This window comes from Mesoplodon mirus, assembly GCF_964341445.2.
Source record: "Mesoplodon mirus genome assembly, chromosome: 11".
NCBI lineage: Eukaryota > Metazoa > Chordata > Mammalia > Artiodactyla > Ziphiidae > Mesoplodon > Mesoplodon mirus.
The window spans coordinates 57558464-57577970 of record NC_138987.1 but is presented as its reverse complement, the minus strand read 5'-3'; the positions used below and the strand labels follow the sequence as shown (position 1 = coordinate 57577970).

The 19507-nt window shown below is 41.2% G+C and overlaps 1 protein-coding gene across 1 annotated transcript in view; it reads right to left on the bottom strand.

The window, feature by feature from the left end:
* Positions 1 to 13379, bottom strand: part of SCN8A (sodium voltage-gated channel alpha subunit 8) — a gene marked incomplete at its 3' end in the record, with an annotated part of 182904 nt that extends 169525 nt beyond the window's left edge. The window contains exon 1 of the mRNA XM_082635167.1: positions 13323 to 13379. The remainder of the gene's footprint in view (positions 1 to 13322) is intronic.
* Between the last annotated feature and the right edge of the window lie 6128 nt (positions 13380 to 19507).

Genomic DNA, 19507 nt, shown 5'->3' with positions numbered 1-19507 from the left:
GCTGCATAATTACACTTATATGAAGTACATAAAATCATCAAATTCATAGAATCCAAGTAGAATGATGTTTGCCAGGGGCTGAGGGAAGAGGGAAATAGGGAGTTACCACTGGGCAGAAAGTTTCAGTTAAGCAAGATGAATAAGCTCTAGAGATTCACTGTAAAACACTGTACCTATAGTCAACAATAACGTATGGTACACTTAAAAATTTGTTAAGAGGATAGATCTCATGTTAAGTGTTCTTACCACAATAAAACTAAAAAACAAACAAAAATCTGACAATACCAAGTGCAAATGAGGATATTAACAACTGAAGTCTCATACACTGCTGGTGGAAATGCAAAATGGTATAACCATTCTGAAAAATAGTTTAGTAGTTTCCTATAAAGGTAAACATATACTTACTTTATTAGTCAGCAATCTCACCCTTAGGGATATCTTTGAATACTGTACATTTAGATTCACACCAAAACCTGCACATTTACAGCAGCAGTATTCATAATCACTTGAAATTGGACACACCTCAAATATCCTTCAACAAATGAATGGATAAACAAACTGTTACATAACCAAACAATGGAATACCACTCAGCAGTAAAAAAGAAAGAACAAACTATTTTTTTTTATTTTAAATATTTTTATTTATTTTTTTTTTAATATTTATTTTTATTGTTTTATTTGGCTGCGTCCAGAGTGCATAGGCTCCGTAGTTTGTGGCACGCAGGCTCACTAGTTGTGGAGTGCGGGCTTAGCTGCCCTGCAGCATGTGGGAACCTAGTTCCCCGACTAGGGATCGAACCCGCGTCCCCCACATTGGAAGGTGGATTCTTTACCACTGGACCACCGAGGGATGTCCCAGAACAAACTATTGATAAAGACTACAACATAGATAAATCTCCAAGGTATCATGCTGAGTGAAAGAAGCCAGTCTCAAAAGGTTATACTCTGTAGTATGATTCCATTTACATGATATTCTAAAAAAACCAAAACCACAGGAATGGAGAGCCAATTGGGGGTTGCCAGAGATCACAGGTTACAGAGAGTCTGACTACAAAGGGGCAGCAGAGGGGGGCTTTTGAGGTGATGGAACTATTGTGTATCCTGATTGTAGTGCTGGTTACATGAATCTATACATGTGTTAAAACTCATAGAACTATATTCCAAATTTTTTTTCAACTGTACTGCTTGTAAATTTTTAAAATAATAATTAAAATAAACAAAGCTGGGGCTTCCCTGGTGGCGCAGTGGTTGAGAGTCCGCCTGCCGATGCAGGGGACACGGGTTCGTGCCCCGATCCCGGAAGATCCCACATGCCGCGGAGCGGCTGGGCCCGCGAGCCATGGCCGCGGAGCCTGTGTGTCCGGAGCCTGTGCTCCGCAACGGGAAAGGCCACAGCAGTGAGAGGCCCGCGTACAGCAAAAAAAAAAAAAAAATAAAAAAAAATAAACAAAGCTGCTAAAAATGTTAGAAAGGAAAAAATATATTTGTCATACATAAGTTAGAACTTCAAAAGGTTTTCAAATATTAGTAATATTGAACTTATTCTTCTGAATGAAATAGTATTCTACTTGGTTATAGTACCCTAATAGGAATAAATTTCCAAATAGGAAAAAGGACATTGTTTGTCCCAGGGGCACTGTGTCTTGGCCCAAGGCCACAACTAGACTTCAAGGGTTATGATGCTTCAATTTCCACCAGAAGTATATCTGATACTCTCTTGCCCAAAATATAGACTAGCACCCACACTTCGAACTCTACAGATCCACTACATTTTTATAATACCCTCAAAAGTCAGCATTCAGTTCTCACAAATAAGAGTTCTTACTAGGTTCTGTGATTAAACCATGGAATGTAAAAACAACTGGCAAAGCCCTGACAACTCAACATCTATAAACAGAAGCAGTGCCTATAAGAAGCTGATGGCTCTGGAATCCTGGCTAGAAAAGTTGAACTGTTTTCTGGAGGATTTTTTTTTTCCTTGAGATTTTGCAATAGATTGCACTGAGTGATAAATGCATTGCTCTTAAAAAAAAAAAAAAGGGAAGGGATGTGGGAACAGATGTATGTGTATGACTGATTCACTTTGTTGTAAAGCAGAAACTAATAAAAAAAAAAAAAAAAAAAAAAAAAACCTTTCTCTGAGCACTAGCCTGGGCAAAGGCAGGGCTGCAGAGCAGAGCCCAAGCAGGGCATAGAAGTCACACACACACACACACACACACACACACACACTCTCTCTCTCTCTCTCTCTCTCTCTCTCTCTCTCTCTCTCAAGATGCGCACCTCCTACGATCGGAAAGGGACAATACAGGCCAGAGACTTACTAATGGTCAGGAAGGAGTGTGTGGCTAGGAACAAAGCACATCAGCCCCCAAGGGTCAAGCTGCACATAAGCTTATTAAAATTAAAGATGGAAGACACTAGGATCTAATTAATAACAAGTCTTTGATATCCACTCATCACACAAAATGGACTTATTTTCTTTGAACTATATAGTTTTTGAGCAATTTCAAATGCAAAGAATCTACATTAAGATCCCCAAATAAAAGAAATTTCTACCCCTTTGGCCCTTATGGCTGAAGTTTTCTTGTATGAGTCAGAAAACAGCCTTGTGAGGTAAGTGAAATACTCATAGGATCATTCTACTTTGTTTCCCCACTATATTTAATCACTCAATCACTCAATCTGAGCCTTTCTTTGGTTTTATACCACCCCTCTTTTCTAGAGACAAGAAGAAATATTACAAATAGAAGGAAAGTGAAAAAATAAAAACCTATAAACCTACTGAAATATTACTTGCACTCGAACATCTAGATTAATAAAACAGATTGCCATCTTTCAGTTTAGTGGTCTTTATGGACTTTCCTCACCCCAAACTATTTTAAGAATGGCTTCCCAAGAGTCTGTTGTTTACCTATTCTTCATCACTGTTACTTTGAGCATTCATACTAGGAAGCAGGTACAAACTTACAGTGTGGCACAGAGAACCTCGTGATGGAATTACTGTAAGGAGGCTTTATACCCCTAAACAGAGTCTAAATTTACTAACATCTTGTACATGAATTCTGCCTGCTCTACTGGTTCCACATAAACCATGGAGACTTCTGCAAACAATCTGAGTGCAAACTATGGCAAATGTTAATGGAATTTGCAAAAACTCAGTAACTTTGGTGGTGAGAAGGAAAATTAAATGGAAAGATTTACTGAATTAAATTGCTTTTCTCCAGGCGCATTCTATTATTTTGCATGTATATGTTCTGATGTTCCAATCACCCTTTATTTCTTCTTTCTTTTTTTTTTAAATTTATTTATTTTATTTATTTATTTTTGGCTGCATTGGGTCTTCATTGCTGCGCGCGGGCTTTCTCTAGTTGCTGCGAGCAGGGGCTACTCTTCCTTGCAGTGCGCAGGCTTCTCATTGCAGTGGCTTCTCTTGTCGCACAGCACGGGCTCTAGGCGCGCGGGCTTCAGTAATTGTAGCACACGGGCTCGGTAGTTGGGGCTCACGGGCTCTAGAGCACAGGCTCAGTAGTTGTGGTGCACGGGCTTAGTTGCTCTGCGGCATGTGGAATATTCCCGGACCAGGGCTCGAACCCGTGTCCCCTGCATTGGCAGGTGGATTCTTAACCACTGCGCCACCAGGGAAGCCCACCCTTTAGTTTTTCTTATTCAAAGATCTTTACTGACTGCAAAAGGCTAGACTAGAACCCAAGCTCCCTGAGCTCACCCTTTGCTCTAAATTATCACAGTATACTGAAATTACACATTAGGGCCCACTCTCTACTCTCTTGTACCCCAGCTACACCAAGGAAGTTTATGCAAGTCTGACATTTTGTATTGACAGCCCAAGGTCAATACCTGAAATAACAAGCAACATCACTGGCTGATAAGGCCTAACACTTTCCCTCTGCTTTCACCTATTTGAATTCTCTCAGTTGCTACCTTTAATTCAACCTGCAATTTCAAATACTTACTATGGCTTCCATGAAACACACAGAATATAAGCAAATGATCAAAGAAAGAAAGTCACTGAGTTTCAGTAAGGACAAAACAGTCATCCACCTATGAAAAGGTGCATAATTCTTGTTTCTTTATACACTAAACCGAAGGTTAGTTGAGAGTATCAAGGAAAAAGACAGCGAGCTAAGTGTCTATAAATGGACAGAATGAAAGACCACAAAATAAGAGGACAGAGACCCACAAAGATTAAGTAATATTTATCAGTGAGAGAACGCACAGAATAAAGAAGTTGGAAGATTTAGGTTTTCCTTAAAGAAAGCATGAGAAGCTGATGGGGGAAAACCCTCTGCAGAGAGGATTAAAAATTAGAAAGTAAGGTAGCTTGCTAACCAAGATGCTCTGGACTACACTGCCAATGTATATTACAGAACTTACTTCCTCAGATTTTCTAAACAGAAGATTCTCTGTCGCTGAACTTTAAAACAGCAAAATAATCTTTAACTCCTCCTCCTCCCTTTTCCCCAAGTAAAGTTATTCACCAGTTCCTATTGGGCCTTCCTCAAAACAATTTCTTACATTATAAAAATGCGACTTAAATGCACACATCCATGTGACACACATATACAAAACTGTATTTATATTCTTTCCTTTCCATCTTCATCACTACTATCTGAGTCCAAGCCTTTGTCACCACACACTAGGCCAAATCAAATAGTCAATTAACTGGATGTCCATTCCTTGTTCTGTTCCATCCTGTTACATACACACTGCTGCCCAATTCTCCTAAAATATTAAAGCACGGCTTTGATGATGTGTCATTTTGCACCCCCTGAAAAATCTTCTGTGTTCTCCATTGTCTCCAAGGATAAATGCAACTTCAAAAAAACTCTTAGTGTTTGGCTAACTCTACTGTATCTTTGCAGGCTTATCTGCCACTGGGGAATTCTATCCCAGCCCAACTGATTTGTTCTTACCAAAATTTCTATTCTAATTTGAATATAATTCTAATTATACTCTTTATTCAAATCCCCAAATTTATGACACAGAATGGAAGAGATACCTTCAACAGTGCCTTTTGAGAAAATGTTTTCATATTAAATGACTTACAATCCTTAAAAAAATAAAAAGAGGAAATAAAAAAAAACACTTAAGAATGTCACTAAAATTTTTGCTAACAGGGAATTAATTGATCTAAGATGACCTAGAATGAGAGTTAAATCCCCAAACTATTTTAACAGTCTTCCTCAAAAGACAATGGACATAATTGTGGGGGAGGGCAGGGGAGAGAAAATGTGTGCAGGCATATATATGTAGAAAGGATACAAGAGAAACTGGTAACAGTAGTTGCCTTTATGGAGGGCACACTGAATGAAGGTGTCAGTATAAAAGACTTAACTTTGAACTCTCTGATTTTTTAACCCTTTGCCTCTGTTAACTATTCAAAAAAAATGTAAAAGATATATTTTATGTACCTTCCACAGTGCCTTTTGAGAAAATGTTTTTTATATTAAATGACTTAAAATCCTTTTTTTAAAAAAAGAGGAAATTTTGAAAAAACATTTAAGAATGGTACTAAATTTTTTGCTACAAAGCAAGAAAATTTCTCCAGCTTTTCCAAAGCAGACATCAGATAAAGTAAGCAATTTGCAGCAAAGTTCTAGCAGAGAAAGGGATAAAATAACATTTAAAACACAAAACATCTTCCTAAAGTTCTGTGCCCTATCCGGAAAATCAGGACAACTCTAGTTCAGGAAGAAGAACAAAGACATGTATCCAAAGGAGTCTGAAGAGGAGAGAGAACTTTCTCTTAAAACATGAGCAGTTCCTCCAAGTTCACATCCAAATTCCCTTGTCCATTTTCACTGCAGTCATTCTTTCACCTTTCCTCACTCTCCACTCTGATGATTCCTCACACTCTCAATGCTTTCTTCCCTATCACAATATAAATCTGTTTAAAATGCTTTATTTTGTTCAAGGTATCTTTCCTAGAAATAAGATATTCCGCCTTTTTAGTCTTCACGAAAATCTTAGGAAATCCCATTAAGAATTCTGTAGCAAATGAGATTTCTGGCTATTCTGACCTCTGAGAAAGCTCTACCAGTCTCATTCGCAACCTGCTCAATTTTTCTCTGCAATTTAATAATAACGCATCAATCTGTTTTCATTTAAAAGCATTTTATTCAGCTTCTTGCTAAGACAAAAAGTCACTAGTGAATGTGAAGAAAAGCCTGCTGCATTATCCTTAATTGAAGAAGAATTCCTTGTGAAACAAGAAACTAACCATGTAATAAATTAAGCCCTATTTATTTACAGGGCTGTCACTCAGTAAAATGAGGGAAAAATGCTATTTCACACTGGCTTCCAGGGAAGCTTTTGGAGGCTCAGCTTTCAACTGTCTGTACTTTAAAATAAGGAGAGAATAAGAATAGATTAAAAATGAGTTGCCTTCTCACTGATCTCTTCCTTTCTCAATCATTATCTAAAAATTTAAAGTAACATTATAATTTTGACTTTTTCTCCCTTCCCAAGTTCACTCTGATGGAAATGCTAACGATCAGTTAAATGCTCAAGATGCAGAAAACGAGAGGAAAATAAATGACCTGTATAATTCATAGCCTAGATAATCCATCCTTGGATAAATAAGCATTCGCTATATTTCTCTCATGTTCTTATTCCCTAGGAACTCAAAAGATTTTACACCATAAAAATCGCACTAATCAACTGAACATGAAAGGAGCCTGTTAATGTGCCTTTTGAGGGATTTCAGTGCTTTCCATTTCCAGATCCTGGGACAAGCCCAGTGAACACAGGAGGACCCTCGCTACCACCAATAGTGAATATAAAAGCGTTCCAAACCTCTCAGACATTTTAGTTATCCTAACCCAATCGACTCCTTCCAGGATCAAGAGAGCTTCAGTCCCAAACTAAGAGCACATCTTAGACCCTCAGGGTCCTAGCTTTTCTTCTGTTCCACTCTCCTCAGTATGACACATCTCCATATACCTAAGGGAAATTGTAACTATTATCTACTTTCACCTTTGCTCTTTTAGATCTAGAGTCTCCCAGAACTTTTTCTGCTTCAACTAGCATAACCCTCCCGCCACCCAGCACCAATTCTTCTCTGAGTCCTACACCAATTTCAGCCTTGCATAAGCAAAAAAGTCCAGGTGATAGTGGCCATAATTCCCCTATGGTCCTGGGTATAACTTATACTGGCAACGTGGGAGCATTTATGAGTAGCCAAATGTGTATTTATGTGCAAGAGAAATGACGAATGCCAAGTAGACACCAAGACATGATGACCTTTAAAAAAGTAGCCAGGATAGCTGCAGAAACAAAACGACCACGTTACTTCAATGCCTCCTATTTATTGATTGATACACCTTCTGTTCATTTTCCCTCTCCTTCCTGCTTCCAAAATGCTCTCCTTCAAAGGTACTCTTGCCCTCCCTCTGCCTATCCCAGAATCTTTCATTATGCCCACCCAGTAAGATATGTTTAGATACCTAGGATAATGATAATTTCTTAAAGCCAAAATCGTTCACAATCCTTGGTTATATGAACATCAGAATATAACACCATTTAATGGAAGAAAAATCTTTAAGCATGAGTCAACCAACCTGGGTCCCTGTCTCCACTCCATCACTTAATGGTCCCACAGCCCTAGACAACTCATTCAAGCTCTGGGATCCTCAGTTTCCTCAGCTATAAAATGCATAGAATAATATTTATCTTACCTAACTCAATCAACTGACAGAAGGATTTTTTAAGTTTTTATAAACAGATAAACATAGAGTAATAATTACCAAAAGAAGATGGTCAGCCATGAGACCTAAATGTATGAGACTCATTCAAATAAAGCAATTAAAAGACTATATAATGGGAAAACCTAGAAGGGTGCTGAAGACAAAAGCAACTCCAAACCCATATAATCGCTTACTACAATTAACACATTCAGCTCAAGTAAGGATAAAGGGACACCTCAGCCTTTGGGCCCATTCCACCTTCAGATCCCAAACTATAGCTACAAACAGCCCAGTTGCCTGCCAACCGGTGAATGCCAGAGCATTCCTATTTGGTAAAGAGTCCTATTCTAGAATAGTTTGGGAATGAATGCAGAAAGAGTTACTTTGGTAACTGCATTTGCACTGTGTTGGTGGAGATCACAGTAAAACTTTTCTCCTTTTATATTAGCAATGTCCACCCAAGTCAGCACACCTGCAGATTCTATTCTCTCTGCCAGACTGAAGATAAAGCAACCATCTGCTTTTCAGACTACTGAAATTTAATACAGTACGTATATACTCTATCAAGTACACATATAAAGACACACTAAGCTGCTAAATCCCTAGAGGAAAAGGAGCTACTATATACTGAGCTCTATGTGTCAGGAAACAGAGATTTCATTTAATCCCCACAAACACCTTGCAACGTAGGTATTGTTATTCCTATTTTTATAGATGAGAACACTGAAGCTCAGATAGAGTAAATAACTTACCCAAGGTGACAAAGCTAGTAAGTAGCAGAATCAAGACTTGAACTTAGTTTTGCCTACCTCCAAAGCCTACACTGTTTCTGACTTTTTCTTCCCAGCAGTGTAACTAAGGCAACCTTCTTGGGTCTTCATTTCACCTTAATTCCTGATACGTAGTTAAACGCAGGTCCTGGTTTTGTATCTATAACTTCACAAAGGGACAGAGAAAAATTTTCCAGAAGATTTCTTCTTTGTCTTTAATTTACATACATTTACTTCATATTCCTGCACACATTATTCTTTTTAGGTTAAATCACTGGGTAAGATCAATAGGCTTCAGTCAACATTTCAGCAATTAACATATGTGAAGGGTGAAAGTTCTATTTCCTTCTTTTAACACTTTAATAGCCATAGTTTTTGAGCATGGTATAATTTTCTAAGCTGATTCTTGCCATTTAAAGAGTGTTAGTGCTTAGTGCAATGCTTCACATACAGTAGGTACAGAGGGAGAATATCTGTAAAGTTTTCTTTATTCTTCTAGTTAACTTGCTATATTTAAATCAAAAGACTTTAAGGAGTCTAATTCTAAGAATGAATTCTTTCACATTAAAGATAATTTCGTGGAAAATTTTTTTACATGATTCAGAAAATAAAAGTAAACTGAAATATAACGATCTAGCTGTTAAGCCTCTCAATGACTAAATAGTGGACTGTGAACTTAAGAGTTTAAAAGGCTTGGTTTTAAAATACTTATTTTTTGTTCTTCTGAATAACTTTTGCAAGTGCTTCTTGCCCTCTCTACAGAAAAAAAAAGAAATAACCATAAACACAGACAACTGTTTTGCTAAGGATGACTTTTTTCCTGTCTTTTATATATTAAAATATTTCTGCAATAAGTATACATTATTTTTATAATTATGGAAACTGATCTGACTCTGGATAAACTGTATTTTTTAACACTTTCTATACAGTGTGGGGGGTTTGTTTTTTTTTTAACATCTTTATTGGAGTATAATTACTCTACAATGGTGTGTTAGTTTCTGCTTTATAACAAAGTGAATCAGCTATACATATACATATATCCCCATATCTCCTCCCTCTTGCGTCTCCCTCCCACCCTCCCTATCCTACCCCTCTAGGTGGACACAAAGCACCTACCTGATCTCCCAGCGCTATGTGGCTGCTTCCCACTAGCTATCTGTTTTACATTTGGTAGTATATATAAGTCCATGCCACTCTCTCACTTCGTCCCAGCTTACCTCTCCCCCTCCCCGTGTCCTCAAGTCCATTCTCTACGTCTGCGTTACAGCGTGGTTTTATTTTCCTTCTCAGATATAATCTATAGGAATTAAGTATTCATTAATTCATGCATGTGCCTCCAGAACAACTTGTTACATAATATCAGCACATTAAAGATAATTATTTTTCTTTCCATTCAAGAATGTTTTTCTTGCTTTAGGTGGATATGTCTCTATCTTTGTATTCTTTTCAAGCAGGTGCAGGTTTCTTGTGTAATCTCTACAGAACACTGAGTGTCAATCTTTTCTTGGTAAGAAGCACAAGAATGACATTTGCCCCTGACATAGCCCCAATTTATATGTCTTTTAACTTTATGTATGTTGCCTTTTCAATGACATAAAAGTACATCAATCACAGTGGAACCCAAAAGGAACGAGCTGCTTTACATGAGATCTCCCATAAGGGGATCCCTGTGCTAGGTGGGAGATTCATACAAGCTGAATTTTATGGCTCCCTTCACTATTTTAGGGTTTTAAAATACTTTTTTGACAAATTACTTTAGTGAAACAATGAATCACATACTGGCCTCTGCTGTGTTGAGTCCTTTTCCCAGCTCACTGTTCAAATCAACCCAAAGAAGATGCCCTTCTGATCCAGCTTAATTTAGCAAGCTATCTGATTACTTCTTGAGGAGACCAAATTCCCATAACGTTAATAGTTTCTTGCTACTTGAAATTATCAAAATGTGCTGAAATAATGCAGTCAGCAAAATGTCACTGTATGACTTACATATGGATCTGCTGCAGCCTGTAAAAACACTGTCTCCATGAGGGACAGCCAAAATGAAGAGTTATGTGGGAGTAATAAAATATGGTAACTAGGCCTGCAACTTCAAGTATAAACCCAGCTGCGCATGCACATGCGCGCACACACACACACATCTACAGGAAAGCCTGCTGATAATAAAAGCAAGAAAAACCCAAATCAGGTCCAGCATGAGTGCACTCAACGGCAGGACTGCCAGGGAGCTGTCCTTTCAGCACCACAGCAAGAAACCCTGGCGCAAACCTCAACACCGGCAACCAAAGCTGGGCAAGTTGGGCCCTGAGAAAAATTTGTTAAAGCCCCTACAAAGAAAGCAAAATCAACTGTATGATTGTTTGTTTTTAAGTACGCTATATTCCATTTCATAATCCTTTATTAATTTAAAATAAAATCCTTCAAATATTTTGATAAAAGTTGACAAAACCCCAAAAGAAAACTGAAGCCTCTCCAACTGAACCCAAGAAACCAGTAACTGACCAGCACTGTCAAGAACTGTGTTGTAGGACCCACCACCAGCCCTACTAAGAAACACAACATATTTACACATACCCTGAATCAGATGTCCATAGAACACAGAACATGCTTGGAGCCCTCTCCAGGGAGAGTCTCAATTTCTAGGACAGACAATGTTTGCTGAGTACCAAGCCATCACTACTACCCGCTTCCAAGCAGTCAAATTCTCTTTCAGGGAGAACTGAAGCCTTGTGGATCATGAGCTCCAAAGAAAAAATGCTGCAGTATTTCAAGAACCAGGTTACAGTCAACGTGTTACAAAGCCTTCAGCATTTTAAGTCTGATTCCCCTGAGATTTCTACCAGGATGGTGGTACCAGGTGGCAATGTTATCCAGCCATTTGCATTACACATCAAAAAAAAAAAACCAATTTTTTTTTTTTGAGGAAAGAAAAAGAAGTCCCCTCACCACCATTATCTTCTAATACACGTGGAGAAAAGAGAAGTACAGAAAGATTGTGAAACAGTGAAAACCTACCTACCACACCCGAAATCTCCCTTGGAAAGCTAAAACATCCCACAGCCCTAGCACACCACTACCTTTCTAAAGGCTCTCCAGGTTCAAACTTGAGAAAACGGTTATAAAAAGCACTCTCACCCTTTGCCCCCAGAGCCCTCACCCACACTTCCTGCTTCCATCCCGGCTTCTCTGGTGCCCATTGTGCGTGCATTAAAAGCAATTTCCCCTGTTTGGTAGAGCTTGCTCCATGCTAATCATTCCTCCCTCCCCCTGAATTAGCCAGATGCAATGCAAAGTTTCTTCTACCCCTTCCCCTCCCCCAAAACAGATGCCATCCTTTTATTATGAATACCGACGCTGAACTTGGCATCTTGGAATCTCCGGATATAAAATGTATTCCCCCATGTTTCAAAAACTGCAGTGTAAGTGAGGAAGAGGGCACAGGGTGGGGTAGTGGGAAGGAAGGCATGGATTGTAGAATCATATTTATCAGGCTGTAAAATTATTCCCACTTCATCCCACCTCGAAACTGGGGCCCTTGAAGGGGTCTGAAAGCCGTGGCTAAGCACCCCCCCCCGGAAAGTTGGCTGCCAAGTCTCCACCGGTGGTTGCTGCTGGCAAGGAGGGGATGGAGCTGAGCTCTCAGGAAAAATGCAGAGGCTTTGCGGTCCCCCAAGTACCAAATGAGAACTAGAGAGGAGGGGTCCAAGCCTGTGGAGCTGGGCAGTCCTGTAAGCCCAAAGCTAGCAGAAGCCCTGGGTGATGCTGCCGGTGGTAAGGTGGGGGAGGGAAGCAGAGAGGAGGAGAGGAGCAAGCTCTGCATCGGGTGGCGTAGGGGTGGGGGCGGGGGAAGGGGATGTTCTGAAAGTGATGTACTCCCTAATGCAGGAATCCTAGCCTAACAAGGAAGGTCCCGGGGGCCCCCAACAACCCCAGAGTACCCTGTCGGGAGGGGGACGGATGCATCCGAGTAAAGGACAGGGGAGTCCTGGCTGCCCTAAACCCACGAGCCCCAGGCTTCTGCAGTTGGTAACAATCTGGAGCCGGATGGGGGAGAAGGATGCAGTAAGACATGGGGGAGGGGGTAGAGCTAAGGAGCTGCCTAGAAGATCCGGACGGCGCTGCCCTTCCAGTGCAACCGGGCGAGGGGCCCCGACTCTTCCCCGGCTCTGAGAGATGGGGAGGAGAGGGTGCTGCCCTACGGAAGGGGCGCCGAGGGCACGCCAGTGTCCCCCAGTGCAGCCAAGAGCGGAGGAGAGACAGGGTGTATGGGGGTGGGGGCCGGTGGTCCTCAGTTCTCCTCAGGGATCCCCAGTAAACACGGTAGAAGGAAGCAAGACTTCCAAACACCTGTCCAAAAAAGGGAGGGCAGAAACCCCGCTCCACTGCCCCTGGAGCCCCGCCGCGCACTCTGCGGCAAAGCCCCTGACTGGAGGTGGGCGAGCCCCGCTCCAGGGTCCCGAGGCGAGAAGGGGAAGCCGGCGGGCGAGGAGCGGCGCCGGGGCGGGGGCTATGGGGCTACTTACGGCAGCGGCGGCAAGGGAGGCAGCTGCGGCTCTAACGCGGAGCCCGGGAGGCGCGGCCGGACTGCGGAGGTGCGGAGGATGCTGCGGGCGGGACTGCGGTCGGCGCCATCTTGGAGCGCTCCCCGAGCCCGCCCCCCGCGCCGCCGAAGTCCTTGCATAATTGATGACTCGCGCCCGCCGCGCGCCGCCGCGCGCGCCCCCGCCGCCGGGCCCCCCGCCCGCCCTGCCCCCGCGCCGACCCTCGGAGCGCGCCCCCTGCCCCCGCCCGCGCACGCCGCCCCCGCCCGCGCGCCTGCCTGCCTGCCTGCGCCCGGCAGCCCACCTACCTCTGCAGGGCGCGCCCGCCCGCTCGCTGGATGTCAGGCCGGCGTCCCCGCGCCGCCCGGACCGGATCCGGGGCGAGGGAGCAGGGCGCCGGCAGGGGGCGCCGCGCCGGAGCGCCTCGCGAGCGTCCCCGGGCCCGCCTCCCAGACGCCCCCGCCGAGCCGCGCGGGAGGGGCACCCGAGCCGAGCGCCGGGACGCGGCCGCTGAACGCTGGCGGGCTGTCAGCCAGCACGCGGGCGTTGAAACCCGAAAGGTGCTTTGTGGACTCGAGGGCCCCGTGACCCTTGGAAATGCCAAGTCTTACCTTTCTCCTGAACGACAGTCGCAGAAGGAAATGCCCAGTAACTGTGCAGTGCTCAGTTGTTAGAATTTCTGACATCTAAAAACACCAGGAACTCAATTTACCCGATCTTTGGCTGCCTGAGAAAAAAACGCAGAAGTCTCTGAGCAGCAGCTGGAGCCTTGTGATTCAGTGGACGCGGCTCTGGTATGAGGAGGAGGGAGACATCCCTTCCCCCAGGCCTGAAACTGTGATGGTCACCTTAATCTTTTTGAATCTCAGTTTGTCCATCTGTAAAGTAGGCACGATCATTTGAACTGCTTACTCTACACTCTCTTATGAGGATCTAGACAATGAAAGTGAGAACTCTTAGCACTTTATTGTGCTTCTCACACATATTTCTTTTTACCGCAAGTTCACAGTTAAGAGTGAAAGAGTATGGGCAGGCCGCCGCCACTTATGAGTACCCTTGGACGCGAACAACTCTGAGCTTCATTGTTCTCATCTGTAAAAGGGAACAATCATAGGACTGACCTGATAGGCTTGTTGTGAGAATTAAAGAGGAGAATGCATTTCACACACTGAGAACACGATCTGGCACACATAGTGTGCCCACTACATACATTTTAAAATAGCTTTATTGAGGTATATGTGACATAGGATAAACTATGCATGTTTAGGGTGAACAGTTTTGACATATGTATGCATGCATGAAACTATCACAACCATCAAGGTAATGAACATAACCGTCACCTCCAAAAGTTTTCCCAGGCCCCTATGTAATCCCTCTGTGCATCACTCTCCCACACTCACTCCCTCTCCAAGCAACCACAATCTTCTTGCTATTACTGTACAATAGTTTGCATTTTCCAGAATTTTAAACAAATGGGATCATACAGTATGTACTTTCTTTGTAGGGCTTCTTCTACTCAGTTTAATTATTTTGAAATTATTCAGCTGTCTATCAATAGTCCTTTCCCTTTTATTGCTGAGTACTATTCATTATAGAGATATACCACAATTTGTTTATCTAGTCACCTGGTGATGACATTTAGGTTATATCCAGTTTTTGCCCATTATAAATAAAGCTGTTATGAGATTTTGTGTGCAAGTCCTTGTGTGGACATATGCTTTTATTTCTCTTGGGTATAAATATCTAAGAATGGAATGACTGAGTCCTACTGTAGATGTATATTTAACATATTAAGAAAGGGCCAAACTGCTTTTCAAAGTGGTTGTGTCATTGTACATTCTTACTAGCAGTATATGAGAGTTTCAGTTGCTCCACATCCTTGACAACACTAGGTATGGCCAGTCTTCTTCATTTTAGCCATTCCAATAGGTAAGAAGTGTTATTATGGTTTTGACTGGCACTTCCCTAATGACTAAAGATACTGAGCATCTTTTCGTGGGCTTATTTGTCATCAGTAAATGCTCTTGGGTGACGTGTCTGTTCAAGTCTTTTGCCTATTTTTTTAAGTTGGGTTATTTGTTTCTTATTAATGAGTTTTGAGAAGTGTTTATATATTCCAGATACAAGTCTTTTATGAGATACGTGATTTGTACATATCGTCTCCCAGTGTCGGTGTACCTTTTTATTCTCTTAAAGTCTTTCAAAGAGCAGAAATTCTTAATTTTTATGAAGTCTGATTTATTACTTTATCCTCTTCTATGGATCATGCTTTTGGAGTAATATATAAGTTCTTTTTCTTTGACATTGATATCTAGTGTTCCTGCACTACCTGATTACCCTTGCACCTTTGTCAAAAATCAATTAATCAAGTATGTTAAGGGTCTGATTCTGGACTCTCTATTCTATTTCATTGATCTTTTTGTCTATCTTGACACTAATACCACACTGTCTTCATTACCCCTGCTTTATAATAAATCTTGAAGTCAAATAGTGTCAGCCCTCCGACTTTGCTCTTCCTTTTTAAATATTGATTTTGTTATTCTAGGTCCTTTGCATGGCCATATGAATTTTAGAATCAACTGGTCAAATTCTGCAAAAAAAGCCCCCTGGAATTTTGATCAAGATTGCATTGAATCTGTAGATCAATTTGGGGAGAATTGATATCATAACAACAACACAATGTATCATTCCATTTATTTCAGTTCTCTTTAATTTCTCTCAACAATGTTCTGTAATTTTCAGGATACAGTATTTTTTTCACCTTTCTGGGATTTATTCCTAAATATTTTATATTTTTGAATGCTATTAGTGTTTTTATTTTTTGGCTGCTCTGCAAGGCATGTGGGATCCTAATTCCCGACCAGGGATCAAACCCATGCCCCTCCACAGTAGAAGCTCAGAGTCCCAACCATTGGACCGCCAGGGAAGTCCCGGTGTTTTTATATTTTAATTTCTGATTATTCATTGGTAATATATAGAAGTGCAATTAATTTTTATATATTGATCTTATGTATTGCAACTTTGCTAAATTCACTTATTAGCTGTTGTAGATTTCTTTGTAGATTCCATCAGATTCTCTACAGAGACAACTATGTCATTGGCAAATAAAGAGTTTTGCTTCTTCCTTCCATTCTGAATGCCTTTTATTCCTTTTTCTTACCTTATTGCACTGGCTAGGACTTCTAGTACAATGTTGCATAGAAGTGGTAAGAGCAAAATTCTTCCTCATCTTTGGGGGAATACATTCAATCTTTCATCACTAAGTATGATGTTAACTGTAGGTTTTTCCTAGATACCCTTTATCATGTTGAGGAATGTCTCTTCTTTTCCTAGTTTCCTGAGAGTTTTTATCAGGAATGAATGTTGAATTTTCTCAATCCTTTTTCTGCATATGGCTTTCCTTTTTAGTCTGATAATATGGTGAATTACATTGACTGATTTTCAAATGTTAAACCAACCTAGGATAATGTATTGATCATGGTGTATTATCCTTTTTATATATTGGTGGATTTGATTTACTAACATTTTGTTAAGAACTGTTGCATGTGTGGGACTTCCCTGGTGGCGCAGTGGTTAAGAATCTGCCTGACAATGCAAGGGACATAGGTTCGAGCCCTGCTCTGGGAGGATCCCACATGCCACGGTGCAACTAAGCCCATGCGCCACAACTACTGAGCCAGCACTCTAGAGCCCGCAAGCCACAACTACTGAGCCCATGTGCCACAACTACTGAAGCCCACATGCCTAGAGCCCATGCTCCGCAACAAGAGATGCCACCATAATGAGAAGCCCGTGCACCACAATGAAGAGTAGCCCCGCTCGCCTCAACTAGAGAAAGCCCGTGCACAGCAACAAAGACCCAAAGAAGCCAAATAAATAAATAAATAAATCTTTTTTAAAAAAGACCAGGATTCAAAAAAAAAAAATGACCTTCTTCATCCTTGGCCATATTTTTTGTTTTGAAATTTACTTTGTCTAATATACACAAATACTGGCATGGTATTTCTTTTTACATTTTTAAAATTTTAACCTATTTATATCTTTATATTTAAAATGGGCTTGTTTTGGGCAACATATGGTTGGGTCTTGTTCCCCACTCCCCACCCCTGCCAACTAACAAGATATGTTTTTCAATTGGGGTGGTTAGACAATTTACAGTTCATGTGATTATTAATATGGTTGGGATTAAATCTAACATTGTGCTCTTTTTTTCCTATTTATTCTTTCTATTCTCTGCTTCTCCTCTTTTTCTGCCTTATATTGATCAATGGGAATATACTTTATGAGTCCGTTTCATCTACATTGTTGACTTATTGCTATAACTCTTTGCTGTGTTATTTTGCTACTATATGAGTTTAAGTATTTGCCTTAACTTGGGTACTAACTTAAACTGTAAGTTCTTTGACCACTTGGGCTTTGTGTGCATTGCATACAGTAGGCTTTGAATACATACTCATTGAATGAATGAGCATTTATTTCTTCTCATCTTACATCAACGTTTAGAGGTTACCTGCTTAGGGGGCTCTGGATAACTGAACTAGAAGTTGGTTTTGATTGGAGCAGGCCTCATACCAGATGAAGAGACAGAGAACTGATTTCCGATATGGTAACTGTATCAAGATGATTGTAAAGAGAAGGAAAGGAAAAGAAATCCACAAAAAATGGTTAAAGTAGAATTACTAAAGGCTTTATGTAGTATAATTTATAAGAAAGCCAATGTGTAAATAAGTTAGAGAAGTTGAGGTTACAGATTTTTTTAAAATTTAATCCCATGACATAGAGAAACTCTTTCTTCTTACTTGCCTTTGTAAATGGTTTTTGCTTTGCATTTTTGAAGCTCTATGGTTGTTATAATCAGGATGTATGTCCTCCTTATTAAAACTGCTTTTCCTGAAAATCAGACCCTTTGGAGCTATCATTAGACATTATTTGCCAAAGAGTCAGACAGGACAGAGTTCTATAGCCTTTCTCCAATATTTTCATGAACATGGAAATTCAGCCTCATGCGATTACATGGGGTTCATGTAATAGAATCTGTTACTTTTAAGCTCCAAGTAGCTAAACTTACAAACTTTTCAAAATTTGAGAATCTTTGCTGACTTCATGAGAATCTTCGAAGGCATTACGTATGTCAAGGATTTCCTTTAACAACTAAGCTCATATCAGAAAAAAAATTCAATACACTGAGATGAAAGAGGGATTAGACTTCCCAGTGTTGCTCCAGGGGGCAAAACCTAGACCAGGGGTGGGAGTTCCTAGAAGATATGTGCCAACTCACCATGAGGAAGGATGTTCTAACGGAGCTATCAGCAGCAAAATAGACCACCCCTGAGGAAAGAAGCCAAAAGCATTTGTTCAAGGAGAAACTGTAAGATCAGTTGTTCTGGACATTTTTAGGATGAAGGACTCCTTTGAAAATCTGATGAAAGCTATGGATTTTTTTCTTCCCAGATAAATTCGCAGATCCATGCCCACACATGCACATATACTAAGGCACAGCTTTACATTCTATTGTGAAACTCATCCTTGAACCCTGAGTTTAAAATGCCTGGCGTACACAGATGTTTAAAGTGTGAAGTGGGACATGCCCCTTCCTACTCTGAGAGCCTGTGACCCTTGGGTTCCATCCCCATCCTCACCACTACTTTTAGAGGTCATCTATGGTTTCCTGATGGAAATCCAGCAGAAGTACTTTCCCTCTTTGGATGTTCTGCCTCACTTCTCATCTCTACCTTTTGACCCTATAATAGTCTACTTAATCTTCTATCCCTCATTCCAGACGTTACTGCTTCCTCTGAATTTACTGTTCCCTTCAATGGAAACAGGATTTAATCCCTTAGCTTTCTGTGATGCCAGCAGACTCCAGTCTGGAACTTTTATCTCTGAGATTACTCCTAATCTTCCACACTGCGGAAATATTGGTGATGTAGAGGACATCACTCATTGTAGTCTTCTTTTGCACTGCAAGCAATGTGAAATTCCCCAAGACAATATCCACCATGTATTAGCCTGTAGACTTTTGGACAGTCCTACTTTGGGTTTACCTTACTTCTGGCTTATCCTACTTTTATTATAGCTTTACAAATAATTTACTGATTAATTTGGTCAAACTACATCTACAAGAGCATACCTCAGGCCTCAAGATCAGCATCTGGGGCTTCCCTGGTGGCGCAGTGGTTGAGTCTGCCTGCCGATGCAGGGGACACGGGTTCGTGCCCCGGTCTGGGAAGATCCCACATGCCGCGGAGCGGCTGGGCCCGTGAGCCATGGCCGCTGCGCCTGCGCTTCTGGAGCCTGTGCTCCGCAACGGGAGAGGCCACAACAGTGAGAGGCCCGCGTACCGCAAAAAAAAAAAAAAAAAAAAAAGATCAGCATCTGGAACCTCATTGATGGCACTGCTATGCATTCTATGTAGTAAGTACACTCTCTGATAGGTATAATGAGAGGCAGTATTCATAGTGGTCAGCCACGTGGACAGTGGAGTGAGATGTCA